The sequence below is a fragment of the Phoxinus phoxinus genome (genome assembly GCF_949152265.1).
Source record: "Phoxinus phoxinus genome assembly, chromosome: 3".
NCBI classification, from domain to species: Eukaryota; Metazoa; Chordata; class Actinopteri; order Cypriniformes; family Leuciscidae; genus Phoxinus; species Phoxinus phoxinus.
Window position 1 is genome coordinate 34,886,354 of NC_136878.1, and position 20,458 is coordinate 34,906,811.

The 20,458-nt window shown below is 41.2% G+C and overlaps 1 protein-coding gene across 2 annotated transcripts in view; it reads right to left on the reverse strand.

Annotated features, from left to right (window-relative positions):
* abr (ABR activator of RhoGEF and GTPase) overlaps positions 1 to 20,458 on the reverse strand; it is a 270,755-nt gene that overhangs the window by 192,531 nt on the left and 57,766 nt on the right. The gene's annotated exons all lie outside the window — the stretch shown is intronic.

Sequence of the window (20,458 nt, forward strand, 5' to 3'; positions counted from 1 at the left end):
CAACCTTTCATGCCACAATCTAAATATATGCTATAATCAACACTTTTTCACTATTAACCTTATTAACCTTGAGAGCTGTAATAGTAAAAATGTGCTCCACATGTAATACTTAGTTATAAAGATGTTAGCCAATCATAGCAGTGGGGGTTTACACTGAAGTCTCTCAGCAGAGACGCCCCTTCAAACAGAGCATTCAAATCAGAGGGCTAAAATCAGGGTAGGAAAAATGCCTTTTATTTCTAAATTATGAAAAAAAAATGTATGTAAAAATCATACTAATATTATAAGTGCACCCCAGGACACATAAAACAATAATACAATGTAGTTAATGACCCCTTTAAGTGATACCTTGGAAAGACTGAAAAGATTAAGTAGCACTTGTGTAATAATGCAATTCGCTAAGTATTTCTGGAAACCGGATGTTCGTCAACTTTGATATTTGCAATACTCTGCAGTTTATTAAACAAATACATATTCAGCCATAAGAAACAGAGTAACACCCAAAAAGATAAGCTTGCTGAAGATAATCAAACCTACCATTTTAAAGGCCCTGACTACTCAAAAATGGCACATAAAGGGTTTCTTCTCAATATAAAAACACTCTGAATGGATTGAAGCAGATGGACAGATAGCAAGAAAGAGATGTAATGACAGGGGAGCTCCTGATTACGTGAAGCAGGCCTGCACCCAAGAAGATAAGTGATGTCTTGTAAATGCCACATGCATGCACCTCACACTGTCGCCAAGGCAACAGTTACTCATGTCCCCCATATGTCCTAATTATTCAGATACCCCATTCAGATGACATGACTTTTCAGTACTCCGAGATTCCACCACTCGGCATGAGCAGGATGACAGAGCACAGAGCAGAATAGAGTGAGAAATATATCTGTTTAAAACAATACATATCTTTCCTCTACTCAGATCTCGTCTGAAGGCTTCCCTTTTCAGGTCACCAGACTCTCAAACCATGCCCCACATACTATAAAGCCCATTTACCAAGGAAGATAACTATAACAATAACTATAACTTTCTTACGACTGATGAATACACTGGACTTAACCCGGTATATCATCGTTCTAAACATGGCTTTTATCCCTGGGTACAGGAATGTTTTACACTTGAAGAGGGGTTAACACCGCTTTTTACCCGGGGTTATGAAACCCTACCCTGGAGCAAGGTTAGCACCTCTTTTGCGCTTTTCAACATCGCTTTCATTGATTCAGAAAGATTCACTAATCAATTCTAATTTATAAAAATTAACCCTTCTCAAAAATAAAAAAGTGTTGTGTGCAAAAAGCGTCTTTAACACAAAAATGCCTTTCTAAATTGGTTATTTGTATATTGCTTTCCTAAATTGATTATTTCACAGTGTCTACTGTGTCTCACTTGGATTAAATTTAGATAGTATGCAATGAAAGTCTATCCAGTAGTACTGACCAGGTCACGTAAAGGCATCCCCATGGATGTGTTACCAGAGAACAAAGCGGTTTTAAACTGGCTAGAGACAAAAGGTCAGTCATAATACGGTATTATACTTGATGAGATCTGAAATTTTCAGGCCCACAGTGTTGCAGCACCGGCAGCGCTCCAAGCATCATAATTACACTGAGTGATGCAATGTCATGGGGAACTTGGAGTTTGGAGGGTTTTTAATTAGAGATATTTAATTATCCTGATTACAGGAATACAAAACACACCAGGCAATCAAGGGGTAAATGTCAGTTAACATATTAAGCTTGTGACATCAGCCTGAAGTGAAAAAAAAAAACAGTTTCAAGAACTGACCAAACTCTAGTAAGTTCACCCTAAAACAAAACTAACAGAACTAGTAAAAGTTATGTGACAGTGCTTAAAAAAGTGCTTTAAATGTGTGTCATTCAGCAGAAAAAATAGCTCACCTTGTAGGTAAAAATCTGGTTTGAATTCAGCATGTCATGTCACATTTTATTAAAACCTCTTTCCCCATGAATTCCTGTGCTTTTTTTTTCGAAGTTTTGGTGTCTTGCCACTGTCGCCTTTGGCTTCTGGCTTGCTTAGTGGGGGACACTTAATATTCAACATTATTATTGATCTGCCTGGATTGACACCATTATATGAGAACTGAACGGAGCTGGATGATGATATCACTGTTTTCTCCAGAGTGGCTATATATATATATCAATTGACTAAATGAATAACTTTTTATAACAAAAATGAACCATCACTGAACTTACTTAAGCTATTATATTACGCTATTTTCTTCTAGATCTGCTATACAGCAGAAACAAACTCTGTTGCATTATTTTCCTGTTATCACTGTAAAGCTGCTCGCTACTTTACCATGGCAAAAGCCCATCAAAAAAATGTAAAACAGTACAAAGCAAAGCAAACAAAACAAAGAATTTGGCAAAGAAAAACATGAGACAAAGCAAAGCAAAGCCAAGAAAACAAAACAAAAAATCAAAAAAACACTAAACCCAAACCCCAGTTTTAGACAATGTAGGTGAGTGCCTGGGTGACTTGGTGCCTGATCCTTCCTCAAAGGACTAGTTTAAATGCAGGTTAAAACTTGAATTCACCCAATGAACAGCCTCAACTGAGTGTTTATGGAAGTACTGGAAGAACCAGTAGTGCTTGACTTGACTATTCACTTTTGTACTTCCTTAAAAAAAAAGTGGAAGGAAAAAATTAAAAGAGAAGGAGAAGGGAAAAACAAATGGGCATGTTACATAACACCTGCATAAAACACTTGTCAGCAATGTTCCTCAGTGCAGTCATCCTTCAATGCCGATTGGTCATTACAGACAGACCTCGGAGAACTCCACTGATGATGTAAGATACGACCTGGATATGTCTTTTTAACCTTCTTAAATTCCACCAGGTTTAAAAAGACATTTCAAGCGGTGTTAGGTCAAGAAAACACAAAAAAACAAGCATATTGATTGGCACTTATTCTGCAAAGTGGAACCGTACTGATTTAGGAGGATACAGTTCAAGTCAGTGAACAGCACTGGTGTGACAATGATTAACCCCCACGGGCCTCGCTTTATTTCTTAGTGCGAAAGAGACTTAACTCAGTCGTTTTTTGTCATTCTAAACTGTTAAAGGTTGTGTAGGTAAGAATTGTCTAAACAACTTTTTTTCAAATTGGCTTAAACTGTCTTTATATACCAATACATAATTAAAATGTAAGTACTTTGAAAAAGAGAGTATAAAAATTGAGTGACTATAGTGTATTTAATCTTCAAAAAACACAGCTCATTAATTCCTACCATGACGAAACAAGTGATTGGCTTGCGCGACTGTCACTCTCCGTCGCCATTACTGGCTCTGCCCACGTGCGCGCAGTCGTGCACCCGTTTTTAGGTGGGAGTGAATGGAATTAATGAGCTGTGTTTATTGAAGATTAAATACACTAGAGTCACTCAGTTTTTTATACTCTCTATTTCAGAGTACTTGCATTTTAATTATGTATTGGTATATAAAGACAGTTTAAACAAATTTGAATAAAAGTTTTTTTAGACAATTCTGACCTACCCTACCTTTAAGTGTCTACTTTTGTGTACACCCACAATAAAAACAAAATGTTGTGCTTTTCGTAAAATCAAGAAAACAAACATGATGCACGTTCTGCTGTCTCTCTCTCAGTGAAGTCCATTCTGAAATGTGTCTGAAAATGAAGTCTACTTTTAAATGAAGTAATTCATATCAAAAATAAATATTCTATGTTTATGTAATCGGTATGAAACCAACGCGAGGTTAAGTTTCTCAAGTCTTGCTCATTATTCTTTGACACGCAAATAGTCCATGTGTGAGGCACGCAAACCTGTAAATGCCCCATTACCTCAGCAAAAAAAGCTTCAAGCTTCATCATTCCTTTCATCGAGTTTGGAAGGCGCGCTGTGAGGAATAAGCTTACATTTACAGTCACTTACATTCACAAGGAATTTAATTACATTCGTTAACGTGTTATTGTTGCATAGACATCACATTGTACTAGTTGAATTGCCAGACTAAAATATGTGAAATCGACAAAAACATGTTGAAAAATTAAATAGACAGGTAGGCAACATTCCAATGCTAAATAAATATACATGTACGACACAAGGATGTTTTATGCTCTATAATAAACAGTACAATATAAAAGTAGTATGAGTGTTTACACTGTAAGATGATTAAAATGTTTAGACCAGTGTTTGAGTGTTTACTGTGAAATACTGTGTTCGTGGATATCTGCTCAAACGTAGATGTTTATAATGTGAAACATAATAAACAATGTTTCATAGGAGTGCGTTTACATGATGAGATTATAATGGGATTTTTAAAGTTTAATATTATGATTAAACTTGAATAATTTATAGTTATAGGCCGTCTGCATTTTTCCCAAAAAATAAACGTTAAGGGGTCACTGGCTGACAGCTCTTCCACATGCGGCATTTAATACGGTCATGAATTTCATCCAAAACCTCAAAATATCATCCAGTGAACCCAGTGTAATGGATAGTTTGTGTGAAGATGTATTCACCCTTATTAGAATTGCAGTTCACCCAGGGGAAATTCAGGGATGTTTTAGTGTGTTATGAAGGCTGTGAGTGTCTTCTGACAGTAGCTGTACACACACACAGACTGTGGGAATTAAACGACATGAATTGCATCTGGAGCAGAGGTGTTTTTTATGTGCAGGCAAAGTGATTGTGTTGGAATCGTCTCTCATTCGCTATATATGGTGAAGAACATATTAAATCAGTGTCTGTACGTCACCTGCATACATAGTTTTTTTTAACTGAAAAGAATACATTTTGCTTAGCTATAAAATCTTGTTTTATATTAGCTTGTTACAAAACACAGACATGTCGATCAATCTCTGTCAGTCTGAGTGATGAGGGAGCAGTGGATGGATGTAGACCCGCACACAGACCTACTTGAACAGAGTCAATCAAACTGCAGAAACGTCCAGAATCCCTGTTATGTGTGCTTCCTGGAGCTCCTTAAAGCACAAGTTGCGTATCCGGAAATATTCAACGCTCAATCATTCCACTCTCAAAAAACAAGGCATAAAGGCAGAAATGTTGACGTACTATCTGCACACAAAAGCCCTTTAAATTCAACAGAAGTGCTAAATTTAAATGTATTCAAATGTACATCTCATGCTTAAAACATGACTAAACTGTATCAGCAATGAAAAGACAGTGTTTGCTTGTGAATGTGTTCATGACAGAGAAAGCGAGAAAGATCAAAATCTCAAAATATTAAAAGGAGGAGGGAGAAAAACTAGATTTGCATTTCCAGAAGGAAATATCAGATCTTGCAAGGCAGCAGGAGAATAAATGTTTAAGTTTGAGTTTGTAGGCTCTGTTGCTGCATAAATACAATAACACATCAGAGCTGCTTTATCAATAAAGAAGAAGAAGAAAATGATGAAGAAGACAACGAACGAAAAGGTGAAGGTGAATTAGAAGAATGAGAATGTGAAGAAGATGAAGACGATGAAAAAGAATGAGATGGTCCTAATTTATTCATTTTCAAACTTAAACCATACATTTTTTTCATGAGAAACCCACATGAATGCCTTAAAGCATCTGTTTTGGTGATAAGCGCTTCTCATGACAAGTATGGGATTGGGATGCTCCGATTGATCAGAATGGAATGGTAAATGGACTGCATTTATATAGCGCTTTCACAGACCCAATGGCCACCAAATCGCTTTACAATATTGCCTCACATTCACCCATTCTCTCACTCATTCATACACCGACGGCGGTGTCAGCCATGCAAGGCGATCCAGCTCGTCGGGAGCAGCTGGGGTTAGGTGTCTTGCTCAAGGACACCTCGACACTTGGTCAGGTGGAACCGGGGATTGAACCACCAACCTTCCGGTTTGTAGACAACCTACATGAACCACTGAACCACTGCCGCCCAAATCGATATCGGTTATCGGCCGATAATCACATTCTATGACTTGATTGGTATTTGGTAGTCACTAAATGTAGCCGATCTTACGAACCGATCGCAATTTAATGATGTAAAAGCGTAAAAAGTTGCCGCAGATGCGCATGTAAACAGTATGCAGATCAGGCTTTTGTGCTACATTCTACTTTGTAACTTTTATGAAACATTAGTAAACTGTACAGGTTATTTAGAGCAGGTTGTCTCGATTCAAACGAGCCCCACACACAACACAACATGATGCGTAGATCTTGAGAAAATCCTCCCGGAGTGACATGACATGCAGCTAAAACTAGAGGACTTCAGGGATTCGACTGAGTAGCGATCATAACACAGTGTTTTCCAACGCCATTTTAAAGTTCAACTCAACTGGATCTTGAGTATGCTGTGTGGTGACGATGAGTCGAGACCAATCGGACACTGTTTTACAGCTGGAGCGTTCTTGGATTTGATTGATTGCTCAGATTGACAGGTCTTGATTTACAACCAGGATCTTATTATTTGTTACTTATTCTAGGTAATTATAAATATGTTTATGCTTTGTGGTATTTACATGTAAAAAACATGTTTGGAAAAGTTTTTGGAATTTGGATAAAAAGGCTACTACCATGGTTCCAAATGCCATAACTTTTGATTGCTTTGAGATCAACACAAAATTTGTCCCTGATCCAGTTGACATGACTATGAACAAGCCCAAACTTGATTTAAGACCTGTCATAAACACTTTCTAATAGTGTTGTCAAAAATATAAATATTTCGATACTTATTGATAGTAAAATATCTGAAACGATTCCTATACTCCTTTTCCATGGTGGACGAGAGAGCTCAACGCGTTGCAACTGAAGACAACACATGCAAATAGAAAAAACACCAGGAAATGAAGAAAACATCTTCATCGGTTTCACAACACATGTGCTGCAAATACTCACATTGCAGCCAAATACAGAAATGCGCTGCAAATAGCACAAAGCTCAACGCGCTGCAACTGAAGAAAACAAATGCAAAAAAAAAACACCAGCATATTAAGAAAACAGCTTCATCAGTTTAACAACACGTGAGCTGCAAATACTCACAACAAAACCAAATACAGAAACACTCTGTAAATAGCACTAATATACTTGCTGCTGTCTTTCATGTTAATCAAAGAACAAAAGACAAAAAAAAAATCCTTCCTTTGTCTCTTTATTCTATTGTATTTACTTGTGCTATCATTTGCAATTTGTTTATTTGTTCTTATTTTATTACTGACGGTTTACTTCAGTTTCAAATAAACCGGTTTACTTCAGTTTCAAATAAACCCTTCCTGTGCTGTGTAAGATATTGCAACAAAATGCTCAAAAAGATATAAATAATAATAAAATAATGATAAAAATGTCTATATGGCAGTTTTTTCTGTGGTTTTTAGATGATCATAGATCATAGATTTTTAGGTATCATAGAATTTAAAAATTCCAGTATTGTGACAACTTTACTTTCTAACAGTCGTCATGTCAAGCATGAAAAATAACAAAATAAATCAATAAATTGCATCACTTTTTCTGGGGTTTTCTCAGCACTGCAGTGTTGAAACAAAAGAACAACATGATCAAAATCAATTTTCTTCCAAATTTGAAAGGTTTTCTATCAAACAAGACCATGTACTTGATACCTTTTATGTTTGTTTGTTTGTTTGTTTGTTTTAGGTATGCTCAACAGAGAGCTTAGATAATACTTATATAAAGCTTGAATGATTGGGATCGGGAGATAAGAGAAGAGAGAGGAGAACCCCTGTGTTGAGAGCACTCCACATTGCTGCTCTCAGATCCCCCCATCCATCCCTCCTTTCTCCTCTCTTCCTCTTGACTGGCCTGAATCATTCATCATGCCCCGGTGGAGTAAAAACAGGCCGGAGGTCCAATTGGCTGAGCCGTGTGGTGTGTGGTCTGTAATGCTGTGCTCTGATTGGTTAACAATCTGAGGGCAGAGTTACGAGGCCCTCAGTTACCAGCTGGGAAGGGCAGGGCAGGGCATGTCTTCAGCCATGACAACACACACACTATACTACACATGCACACACAAGCTCCTTGTTGGACAAAGAACCAAAAGGCAGAGTTGTATGAGTCAGGACTGAGTGACCTCAGAGATCTAATCATGCATTTCATATTAAAATCAATCAATCTCAGAACTGCACAAATAACAGCCACTTTGTGTCTTTTCAGTCAAAAATTATTTTACCTTCCATTTCTATTTTTTACATTTTTATTTAATCCATTTCCATTGGGACTACATGAATAATTTTCACTGATTTAAAATGGCATAAATTGGGCAGGGATTTGCTGTTCTCAGTAGGACTGTATGGAGAGAGTGCATATTAAAATGTTTTAAATGTGTTCGTTCGTGTAAGTGTTTATTTTGTATGTGTTCATGAAACAATGTTTAATGGTCGGTAATGGGACTGGATGATATGATGATAAATATTGTGCATAGGGCTGCATGCTTTTATGGAAAAAAATAGTATTGCTTGCAATTTAACACACTATATTTTTATGGGCTGAAATTCAACAGTCGTATATTTAAGCTGTGAATATTTCAATTAAAAATATTTCACACACAATTTCAATATTAACAATTCAATAATCAATATTCACCATTCAGATTTCACTTCCAAAATATTTGGTCGGTTTAAAAATGCAACCTATAATATTTGACAGCCGATTTTCGGTTCATTTTATTTTACTTTAAAATTTTGCTTCTACAAATTAAGTGGTTCAAATTTGACAGAAAATGCAACACTGCACACCCAGGAACTGCAGGAATACAAGAAGAGTGCCAATGCATGATTATTAGGCCCAGTATATATGCGTAAAAGCTGATAAAGACACAAAAGTTGTGTTTGCGTTTAATTCAATTTCTTCACGGTCCGCTTTCTCTAACGTGAACTAGATTATAATGTTATTCCCCGATGCTGATGTACACAGATCAAACATTACATCTGAGGTAGACATATTTAGTTGTTTAGTTTCCTTAATGGTGGCACTGTGATGCAGTACTGGGGGTTCCCTTAATACACCATACTCCAGGATTCCCCCACGCCGTGGGGACATATAAAATCCTTAAAGTATCTAAATTGATTAATACAGTAATATAAAACACCAAACTCGCACCCTATAGTGGATGTAGGCTATATTAGTGGATATAGGCTACAGCCAAGCAGGTGGACTAGAATATGAAAATAGGGGGCAAAGTTTCATGACATACTGGCATAAAGTTGGCTTGACATTGGACTTTCGATATTCGCTAATTTGGGGACTGTCTCTAAAGTTACATTGATATACACGTTTCTAACTTCAATAGCATTTGAAGAGAATGACATACAGTCATAAAACCAACTGTAGTGTTCATGTAGGTATCAGCCTTAATGCACAGTGCGCCTTTTAGAATCTTGATATTTAATAAAAAAAACTGTCAAATCATGTGTATGAAATAAGAAATATCATAAGAAATAAGTATTTTACTTCCTGTATACACAAAATATACCATAATTTAAAGCGCTATAGCATTTGAAGAGAATGACTTGTAGTCATAAAACCAACTGTAAAGTGTTCATGTAGCTGTCAGGTAGGATGCACAACTTTTAGATTGTTAATACATATTAAAATAAATATGAGCTCATGCGGTAGAGAACAAATCGCAATATTTACACATGATTTGACGCAAGCACAGTTAATGCAGTGCTTTTTTTATTTTTATTAGTGCAATTCAACACACTTTTTTGTATTTGGCATTAATATTCTATGCTTTTTTCCCAGAAAGAACATTAAATATGACTGTTGTGGTATCATTTTCCATTTTTAAATATAATTCAAATTGATTTAACCATTATCATATTCAATATCTCGTATCACATTATTTAACAAGTTAATCGCATATTGCATTTTTCTTTAATATTGTGCAGAATCGAATTTGCATTAGAAAAAGGAAAACAAACATGAATGAATGAAAAGGATGTTAATGATTATAAAATCCATAATTAATTGATTTATTTCAGAGATTTATCCTGAGGTACAGCAAATATTATGTAGATATCTTTGTGTTGAGCTTAAAATCTTTTTTTGGGGGGTGAGTGACCGATATTAAGCTTAACATAGTTTTCCATTGATTCATGTGTTTCCAGAAACCAAACAGGTGCTGGATCTGTTGCACTCGCTAACCCATTTAAAGCAGGACAGGACCGGAGCAAGAGACTCAAGGGGGAGTACATCACTATCAAATCACTGCAGCATTATGTAAGAGCAACTGTCTCCACTAACCTCTGAACAGCTCTGAGATTGCTGTAATGGGTCTCTCTCATCTCTCTCTCTGTCTTAGAGACCCAAAACATTCATTATTTATGAATAATTAATTAAACCGGTCCGGGAGGTACAAGTATCATTAAAGTAGTCCATACATTTTGTTTGCTATATTCCAAGTCTTCTCAAGCAATATGGAAGCTAATTTAGAAAATGTTTACTATTCAGAGACACTACTGCACACAGAACCCATGTGTAAAGGCCCCGAAATAAAAGAACGTTTCAAACAAAAGGCCAAAATTAAGTTAGTTAGGAGTTAACTTCAGGAGTTCATAACAGCTTGCCATAGCAAACTTTTTATGTAAAAGTTCTGTTGAACACCTTTTGAACTACCACATCACTGTGGTGATGTGGTTGGTGTGGCTCTGAGGCCTTGCTGCATAGATTAGGTCAGCCGGAACTGGGAACACTTCCCTTAAATCCTGATGTACTCGTTACTCGTGTTTAGGCTTGGTTTGTAGAGAATTACAAACATGCGCACATATATTCAAACGCACATAACTATAGAATTAATTATTGATGCGCACGTGAGCGCCATCAGCGTTTCTCACAGGTTCGCGTTTAAAGTCTGTGTAGAGAGAACGGTGTCGTCTTAGCGGCCCCTAATTCACCGTAATAACAAATTATCCTTTCGACGGAAGTAAATCAATCAAAACTAACTTTAGCTGAAAAAAAACATTATTCAAGAACCGCTATAAAGCCAAAACAATCTGTTACCTTAAATTATACGTTTATCTCTGTAAAGCAGCTTTGAAACAATCTACATTGTTAAAAGCGCTATATAAATGAAGATGACATGACTTGCTTTCTTTGACATGGAAATACGTTTAGCAGAAATTGAAGCTATAACTGAAAGTGAAACCGACACTGTTTTTTCATGTTTAATACTGTAAAGTTGCTTGCTTTAAAGCAATCTACTGTAAAAGTGCTATATAAATAAAAGTGGCAAGACTGGAGTGGCGAATTGCAAAGCTTGTGCAAACATAAAAACGTTTCTATGATCAGATGCTCACTGCCGTTATTTTTGTTGTGCGTTTTCTTTTTGTTATTTAGAGGAAACCACACAGTTCATATTTACATATCGTCACCTTCCTAAAATAATTGCCTAATGCTGGGCGTACACCAAAGGATTTTCACAGTCCCAGACTAAAGACCGGCAGTCTTTAGGAATCTTACTGAAGTCTCGGCGCGCTCCCGTCGTCTCGATCGTTAAATGTGAGGGGATAATCTGCAGTCGGCGACCCGATTTATGCCAGTCTTTCTCTAGTCTTTCATATCAAACATGTTTGATATTATCGCAAGTCCTAGCGTAGTCATAGTGACGTAAAACAATCAACAACCAATAAATTTGTTCTCAGAAAACCGGAAACAGGAAGCCATCAGTCACAACAAAGAAACATGTCGACGGACGTGGAAACACAACGAGCGCCAAGTAGGCGAAAATGGACCGTGGATAAAGAGGAGCGCCTTGTCGAGCACGCAAATGCGTCTCTAGCACGCTGCGCAGTATGTTTATTTATATGCGAAAATGAGATTTTACGTGGATATGATACGCAGTTTTGCGCGTGCATATGATACGCACTTTATTGCGTGATATACACACGCACCCCACACCACTAATCCTACCCAAGCGTATAATACACACACACCCCACCCTAAACCTATCCATGTGTAGGCTATACTATGCACGTAAAAACTCATTTTCGCGTATATATTACACGATAAACACACTGCGTGCTATATAGACGCATTTGGTGTGATCGGGTTGGGGCAGAGCTGCCGTGTCTTTTTGATGTAAACTGCCATTTATACCACGACAGAGTGGAAAAAGAAAAGAAGTGGACCGATATTGCCGAAGCCATCGACATGCCTGCATTTAAAATGATACCCTTTCAAGACATTTAGTTCAAACTATTGTTCTCATCATATAATGATAGGCTATAGATTCATAACCCCCATATACAGTCATGTGAGAAAGTTAGGTCATCCCATTAAATAGTCAACTCTTTATTAAGAGATGTTCACATAATGTCTAATTTGATTTTTTTCCTGGAAAAGAAAGTGATTTATTGTAATTAAACAATATAAATTAACATATTTTTACTCATCAAACAAAAAATATGCATAAAAATGCCTATTTGAATGGAGGAAAAAATTTGTTGTAGTCTTGTAAATAGTGTCACTACAAGATTCAGTGTTTGTAAAATCTTTAGTCTGAGACTGTGAGTCTGTGAAACCAAGTCTTTAGATGTGAGCTGATAATCTTATAAAGTCTTTTCTAAATCTTTTCAAAGTCTTTAGGTGTACAGAAGGCATAAGTCATTTGAAAATGAAAATGACTTAGGCAATTATTTTAGGAAGGTGACGATATTCATCTAAATACCACTCTCAGCAGTGTGGGTGACATCGAGATGTTCACTAATAGTATACCGCAGGCTCCATATTTCAAACTTTTTTTGTTTACCCCTAAGTAGGGCTGAGCAATTAAACGATAACAATAATTATCACAATATAATTTTCCTCAATAAAATTATAACAAAAGTTTGATACATGTTCGATATACTGTTTATGCACTAAGTAATTAATGCTGAGCATTGATTGTTGTACTGGTGCCAGTACCAATTTGCCTGACTGATGATCAGGACACTGATTGTGTATGAGAACCAGCAAAGCGCGCCAAAAGTTGAACTAAACAGAGCTGCTCGTTTGCACTGCACGCCACACAAAACATTTATCAGCTTGGTTTAAAACACACCACAGTGTGAGCTGAGAGCGAATGCATTTCCTCTCTGACCATCTCAAACACGCAACCACTAAACAGCGCAGTGAGATCCAGTGAAAAGCGTTCCAGTCCGGTTCTCCCAAACACAAATCAAATGATGAGCCAGATAAAACAGCGTGGCATTCTCACCAACACTGGCGAGGAAAACAGGAGAAACATTTAGCCACAACAATACAGTTAGAAGGCTTTTCAATCCAAAAGTTGCCAACATTTACCATGATTTACTGTAGTAACATTAACTGAAAATATGATATTGTGGCAGAAATGTGGAATATTCATATCCATTTTCTTTTATATTATTAATATAGACATTACATGTATTAAAAGAGTTATGGAATATACATTTTAGTTTTGTTATTAAGCTATAGAATTTTTTGAGCCCTTGTATACTAAATTACTTTCGGCTACTGTTTTTCATAACAAATACTATAAAAGCAATATAGTTACTTTTTACCATGGTAGTGAGGTGCAATATGTGGTTTTATTGTTTGCATGATCCAAATACTATGGAAGACCAAATTTTACCCTAAAAAAAATAGGTTATTACAATTATTTTACAGATGTTACGGTTTTTATTAATGAACAAATTTATATCTGCATCTTTATTTCTATATCTGTACTCTTGTACTGCATTTTTGGGTAACGTTTACTGCAAACTTATTTATTACCTGAAGAGCTTAACTGAAGATCTCATCAGGGCAACAAGAGTCACACCAGTGCCACTGATCTCAAACATCATGCATGAATGCCTCTCTTAAAAAAACTGTGTTTGGCTGGAAATGGTGTGTCTTGTTCTTCTGCAGTATGAGTGAGTATAAGAGCAACTCACTCCCAGCCTCAACAATCCACCGCTTTACAGCTCTGCATAAAACCCAGTAAAGCCATTTCTATAGAATTTACTGCACACAGGCATCCATAAAAACGGAGCTGAAACAAAATGAAGGCTGACATGGCCACAGTACACAGACTAAACAATGAGACAGTGCTGTTCTCTTACGAGAGATACTCTCGTACTGCGTTGTCGTAGCAACGCATTGGGGAAAATCCTTTTCCACGAGAATACTGAAGCAAAAAATTATCCTTAATTTTGTATCAATGTAAAGCGCATTGCCACAGCATACAGACCTAGGCGAGACAGCTCGCGCGCCTATTGGCTGCTGTGTGGCAAATGCTTAAGCCAATCGAGCGAGCCCTTGAGTGACATCACACCCAATGAGGGCGCTTCGCGCCCTCCTGCGTCACGTCCCGCCGAAACGGGCGTGGCTTAGGGCTATATATTTCGCTCACAGGCTTATGAACTCTGATTTTTAATCCTTCAGCGAAGACACCTCATCGCTGATCCGAGTTGGAAGCTGCGCCGTCGAGAGAGCACATCAGCGGGAGAGACGTGAAGCTGCTGGCACCGCCGCCTTCTTCGCCTTCCAGCTGCGCGTTCCGGCGCTTATATCCTTTCACTTGCAAACTAAACTGTATTTGTGTGTGTGTGAGTTCGCCGGTGCGACTCACACTTTGTATCTAAAAGAGCAGCGTCTTTTTCAAGATGCCTGCCTGCATACCGCCCGCTGCAGTGCCGCGCCGTAAAAAGCGCCGTGCTCAGCGGATCCCGGAACCTCCCTCCACCACGAGGAGCTCGCCGCTGCGGCCGCCAGCTTCTCCGCCCGCTTCGCTGGACTCTCTGACTGACGGACAAAGGCCGCTGTATGCCGCCGCGTCAGTCATGGACGAGGAAGATGAAGCCGCGTCTGTGGAGGACGACTGCTGTTCTCTCCTCGCTTCGGGTAGCGAGGGATGGGCGAGCTCCGAGGATCTCCCCACCCCCGCCGCTCGCGAGCGTCGAAGAAGAAAGGACAGCATCGACGGCTGCTTTCTGCAGGAGGACGTACGTTACCGTCCTCACGACTCGCGCTTCTCTTCCTGAGTTTCACGAAGAAGTTGCAGAGTCCGGGAAAGCCCCATTTCAACCAGGTTGCGTACTGCTGCTTCAGTTTTGAGCAGTCGCCACACATCCCTAGCCAGCCTAGGAAAGCGACGGTTTTCAAATCCCGCTGCGGCCGGATTTTCACCAAAACTTTTCGCTCGCACGGTCCCAACACACGCGACCGTGCCAGTGTATTCTGTAGTCACCAAACCGGCATCAAGGCCCATTTGCCTGCACACAAAAGCCGTTTTCACGACGTCCCAGGTAAATCTAAAAATATATTTTCTGGTGTCCCGGCCAAGGCCGATGGTGTTTTGTGTGTAACTGTAATGCCCACGACTCAGTGCTCATTCGTACACACAAGCACAGCCCTACACAATACAGGACTTGCACACATAAATCGACTCATGTCGATTGTGCATCTCATGTAAGTTAGTGAACGTGCCCGCTTTTCAGTGCCCACAATCACTACACACTGCATGTCCCACGGTTTCTGTAAAAACGAAACGAATGCACGGTCAGTCAGTTCTGATAGACAGTACTCTCTGTGCTATGTGGTGTCCCGGCCACGGCCGACGGTGTAACGTGTGTGACTGTAATGCCCACTACTCAGTGCCCATTCGTACACACAAGCACAGCCCTACACAATACAGGGCTTGCACACATAAATCGACTCATGTCGATTGTGCATCACATGTAAGTTAGTGAACGTGCCCGCTTTTCAGTGCCCACAATCACTACACACTGCATGTCCCACGGTTTCTGTAAAAACGAAACAAATACACGGTCAGTCAGTTCTGCTAGACAGTACTCTCTGTGCTACGTGGTGTCCCGGCCACGGCCGATGGTGTTACGTGTGACTGTAATGCCCACTACTCAGTGCCCATTCGTACACACAAGCACAGCCCTACACAATACAGGGCTTGCGCACTTAATGTCGACTCATGTCGATTGTGCATCATATGTAGTGAGCGTGTCAATCACTACAGGCTACATGTCACACGGTTTCTGTAAAACAAAACCGATGCACGGTCAGTCAGTTCTAATAGACAGTACTACCAGTGCTATAAATGTACCCGCGTTCACGCACCTACATTTATTCACAGACATGCCGAGCCCTACGGGACTCGCCCCGCGCGCTCTCTCTCAGCTGAGAGAGCTGAGGGCGCGCCCCCGCATCAAACGCGGCAATGGCGTCCATGTTACAGCACACGGCTCTCGTGTCGCCGCCATTTCGCGACAAGGCCCGGTTTTTCAACCCGTGCACAAGCATTACAGTTCCAGTGGAACTCGTCCAGCCCTCCCCCTCCCGGATAACCACCGTAGAGGGGTCGAGCGCGGACATTCTGCCTGCTGTCATCGGCGCGGTCCCCGCCGCAGATGTTACGAGCATGGCGCTTGAACGAAACCTGCGTGCAGGCGCTCCGCTCCGGCGAGCGATGCTATAAAGGTGGTAAACGTGCCCGGTCCCCAGTGCCCGCGTCCCCACACAAGTATCACGGTTCCTACGGAGCCCGTCCAGCCCTCCCTCTCCCGCCTAGATGCTGTCGAGGGGTCGAGCGCAGACATTCTGCCCGCTATCTTCAGCGCGGCCCCGGCCTCAGATGTTGCGAGCGAGACATTTCTGTCGCAGCTCACGAAAGCCGCTGTATTGCGAGTCGATCAGAGCGCGCTTTTCACTCAGCCCCTAGCTACACGTGCAGATGCATGGGAAAAGCTTCCCGGGGTTTCAAAATGGGTGATAAACATCATAAAAGAAGGCTATTCGCTGCAGTTTTGCAGACGCCCTCGCCGCCACGCGGCGCGCGTCGAGACTTCGGTAGATTCGAATGTAGCACACCTACTTCGAGCCGGAATTCAGAAACTTCTGAGAAAAAGGGCTATCGAACCTTTATCTCAGGCTCAGAGCGAAGGGGGGCTATACAGCAGATACTTCCTGGTACCCAAAAAAGACGGGGGTCTCAGACCCATACTAGATCTGAGGCAGCTGAACAGAGCGCTTGTGAAACGCCAGTTCAGAATGCTAACGACCAGAAAAATCCTCGCGCACGTTCACCAAGGAGACTGGTTCGTGTCAGTAGATCTAAAGGACGCGTATTTTCAAATACAGATTGCGTCACGTCACAGGCGATTTTTGAGATTCGCCTTCGAGGGCCAGGCATACCAGTACAAAGTCCTGCTGTTCGGCTTGTCTCTAGCACCCCGTACATTTACGAAGTGCATGGACGCAGCACTCGCTCCCCTCAAACTGCAGGGTGTTCGAGTGCTGAACTATTTGGACGATTGGCTCATTCTAGCCCAATCTCATTCAGAGATAGTGGCGCACAAAGCCCTGCTGCTGAGTCACCTCGAGAATCTCGGTCTCACAGTAAACTGGGAAAAGAGTTCGCTATCCCCCAGACAGAATATTTCTTTTCTGGGACTGGAACTGAACTCGCTGTCAATGACAGCGCAGCTGTCACAACAGCGCGCGCTGCGCATTCAGCGCACAGTCAGCTCATTCCGCTGCGGCGCTGTTCTCCCTCTAAAGAGCTTTCAGAAAATGCTAGGTCTGATGGCCTCAGCATCTGCAGTACTGCAGCTGGGCCTGCTGCGCATGCGCCCGCTGCAGATATGGCTCAAAGGGAGGGTGCCCTGCAAAGCATGGGCCACCGGTCGGCTTCGCCTCAAGGTCAATCAAGCTTGTGTTGCAGCTTTGAAACCTTGGAAGTCAAAAGACTGGTACCTGTCAGGTGTAAGCCTAGGAATTTCCTCGAGTCTGAGGGTGGTGTCTACGGACGCATCCAACGCATAAACTGCCTCGAGATGTTAGCAGTGTGCAAAGCGCTCACTCGCTTTAGTCCCCTGATTATGGGCTGCCATGTACTGATACGTTCAGACAGCATGTCAGTGGTGTCATACATAAATCGCCAGGGCGGCCTCAGGTCCCTGTCATTATACAGGCTGACCAGACGCCTTCTGGTATGGGCGCGCTGCAACCTCCTTTCACTAAGGGCGGCGCACGTGCCGGGGCACCTGAATGTTGGACCAGATGTACTGTCCAGGAACCGCGTTCCGGCAGGAGAATGGTCGTTACACCCACACAAAGTAGACCTCTTTGCGTCTCTGGAAAACGCTCACTGTCCAGAGTTTTACTCAAAAAGCAGGGACGCACTGGCTCATCAGTGGCCGCGCCGTCCTCTGTATGCTCTTCCCCCTGTCTCCCTCCTGACCCAAGTGGTGGAGAGGATCAGGGAGGAAGGATGCTCAGTGCTGCTGATAGCACCGCTGTGGTTGAATCAACCCTGGTTCCCAGCTGTGATGCAGTTAGCCAGCACCGCCCCATGGCCAGTGCCTCTGAGGAGGGATCTCCTTTCTCAAGCAAATGGTTTGATTTGGCATCCTCACCCGGAACTATGGTCCCTTCATGTGTGGGCCATCAACGGGTATCCGCTGACCTCCCTCAGGGAGTGATAAACACGATCACACAAGCTAGAGCTCCGTCTACGCGACGGCTCTATGCGTCTAAATGGTCTGTTTTTTCTCTGGCTGGTGCATGTCTCGTGGCGTGTCACCCCCAGACTGCAGAGTAACAGAGGTTTTGTCCTTCTTACAAGAGCTGTTGGATAACGGGAGATCCCCTTCCAAGCTCAAAGTATATGTGGCGGCTATAGCGGCTTTTTCTGAAACCGCACACGGCCAGTCCATAGGAAGGAACGATTTAGTAATTCGGTTCCTTAAAGGAGCTAGGAGACTTAATCCACCCAGACCTCCCACTGTTCCCATTTGGGACCTTTCCACGGTGCTGGACACCATGAAGGGTCCTCCTTTTGAGCCTCTTCAGGAGATTGATATGAAACACTTGTCGCTCAAGACGGTGTTTCTCCTGGCTCTCGCTTCAGTGAAGCGCGTTGGGGACTTACACGCGTTCTCCGTGAGCGCGTCGTGCATGGAATTTGGGCCTAATGACTCCAGAGTCGTGCTCAAACCTAAGCATGGTTACGTTCCAAAATCCCTAAACACACCGTTTAGGGCGCAGGTTATTTCCCTGTCTGCCCTTCCGGTCACTGGGGACAATACGGACGATAATTTTCTCTGCCCAGTGAGGGCATTGAGAGCTTACGTGTCGCGCTCGTCTGTTTTCAGACAGACGGAGCAGCTTTTTGTTTCGTTTAGTGGGCGTCTCAAGGGACTGGCCACTGCGAAGCAGAGCCTATCCAGATGGATAGTAGACACGATAGCTCTAGAGTACGCATCCAAAGGCATTCAGTGCCCTTTGGGTGTTAGAGCGCACTCCACGAGAAGTATGGCTTCTTCGTGGGCTTGGTCGAGTGGGATTGCCTTGCAGGATACTTGTATGTCTCCTGCCTAGGTTTAGTTACCAATGATCACGTGAACTCGACAATCGACTACTTTGGACTTCGACCGAAAACAGGAACTAAATACAGGTATGTGTGCTGGCTGATATAACATCATTTTTATTCATATCTTTCACATCTACTGCAGTCAGATTCAAAATTACACTGCCTACGTAGCTTCTCAGCAGGGACAGCATGTGCTGAGTGGGTGCTGCTAGATCATTGACGGGGAGCTGCGCAAAACTTGGTCACTAAATATTTAATATTCAGTTATGTTAATGATCACAATTAAAGTTTTAATTTTATTAAATTGAACAAGTGCAACATTCAGCATCTGAATGTCCTGTGTTTTTTTGTTTTTTTGTACTTGAGTGCAATACATTTTGGTTGAAAAAAATGAGAATCGTGTAAGAGAATCGTGATCTCAATTCCCATGGAGAAAAATCGTGATTCACATTTTAGCAAGAATCGTGCAGCCCTAGTCTGACGTTACACTATCAGCATTTGAGTGTGTTGAAAGTTATAATGTTATTCTACGTGTTAGTTAATTTGCTATATGAAACTAGCAGATTACTAGTAAGCTAGATCAACATTAGAATAAAATACAGATCATATTCTAACATTTCATCCTGTTGAGCTATATAACATTGATTTGTTTTATGTACATTTGCTCACCAAGCTGTCTAATAGCCTAAACAATGTGCAAGAGCGGTGTCGCTGTCAAGTCGTGACTCGTGAAGCTCTGTCAAGTCCAAGTTTGTCACGGACGTGAAGCTCTCGGCATCTCGAAAACGGCACGCCGATATTGAGTCTCATTTTATTTCTCCTTTTTTGTCCCAAAGTCTGCTTGCCATGGTCTATAATGTTTGAACGAAATAACAACAGCATGCCGCTAAACGTTACGCACTACGCAGTCCACGTCTGTCACCATGTTACGTCATGGCTATGGCAGTACGAGGCGTTGACAGGCGACGTTTTTTTCCGGGACGGGTCATTATTTAAAATTGGAATTTCTCTGAAATAAAAAATCTGCCTGTCTTCCTACACAACTGCAGGAAATATATCACAATGTGCAAGTGATTTTTGGATATTTTATTACAAAATTCTTACACATTGTACCTTTCATTTATATCCAGCAGTGTGTGTGTGTGTGTGTGTGTGTGTG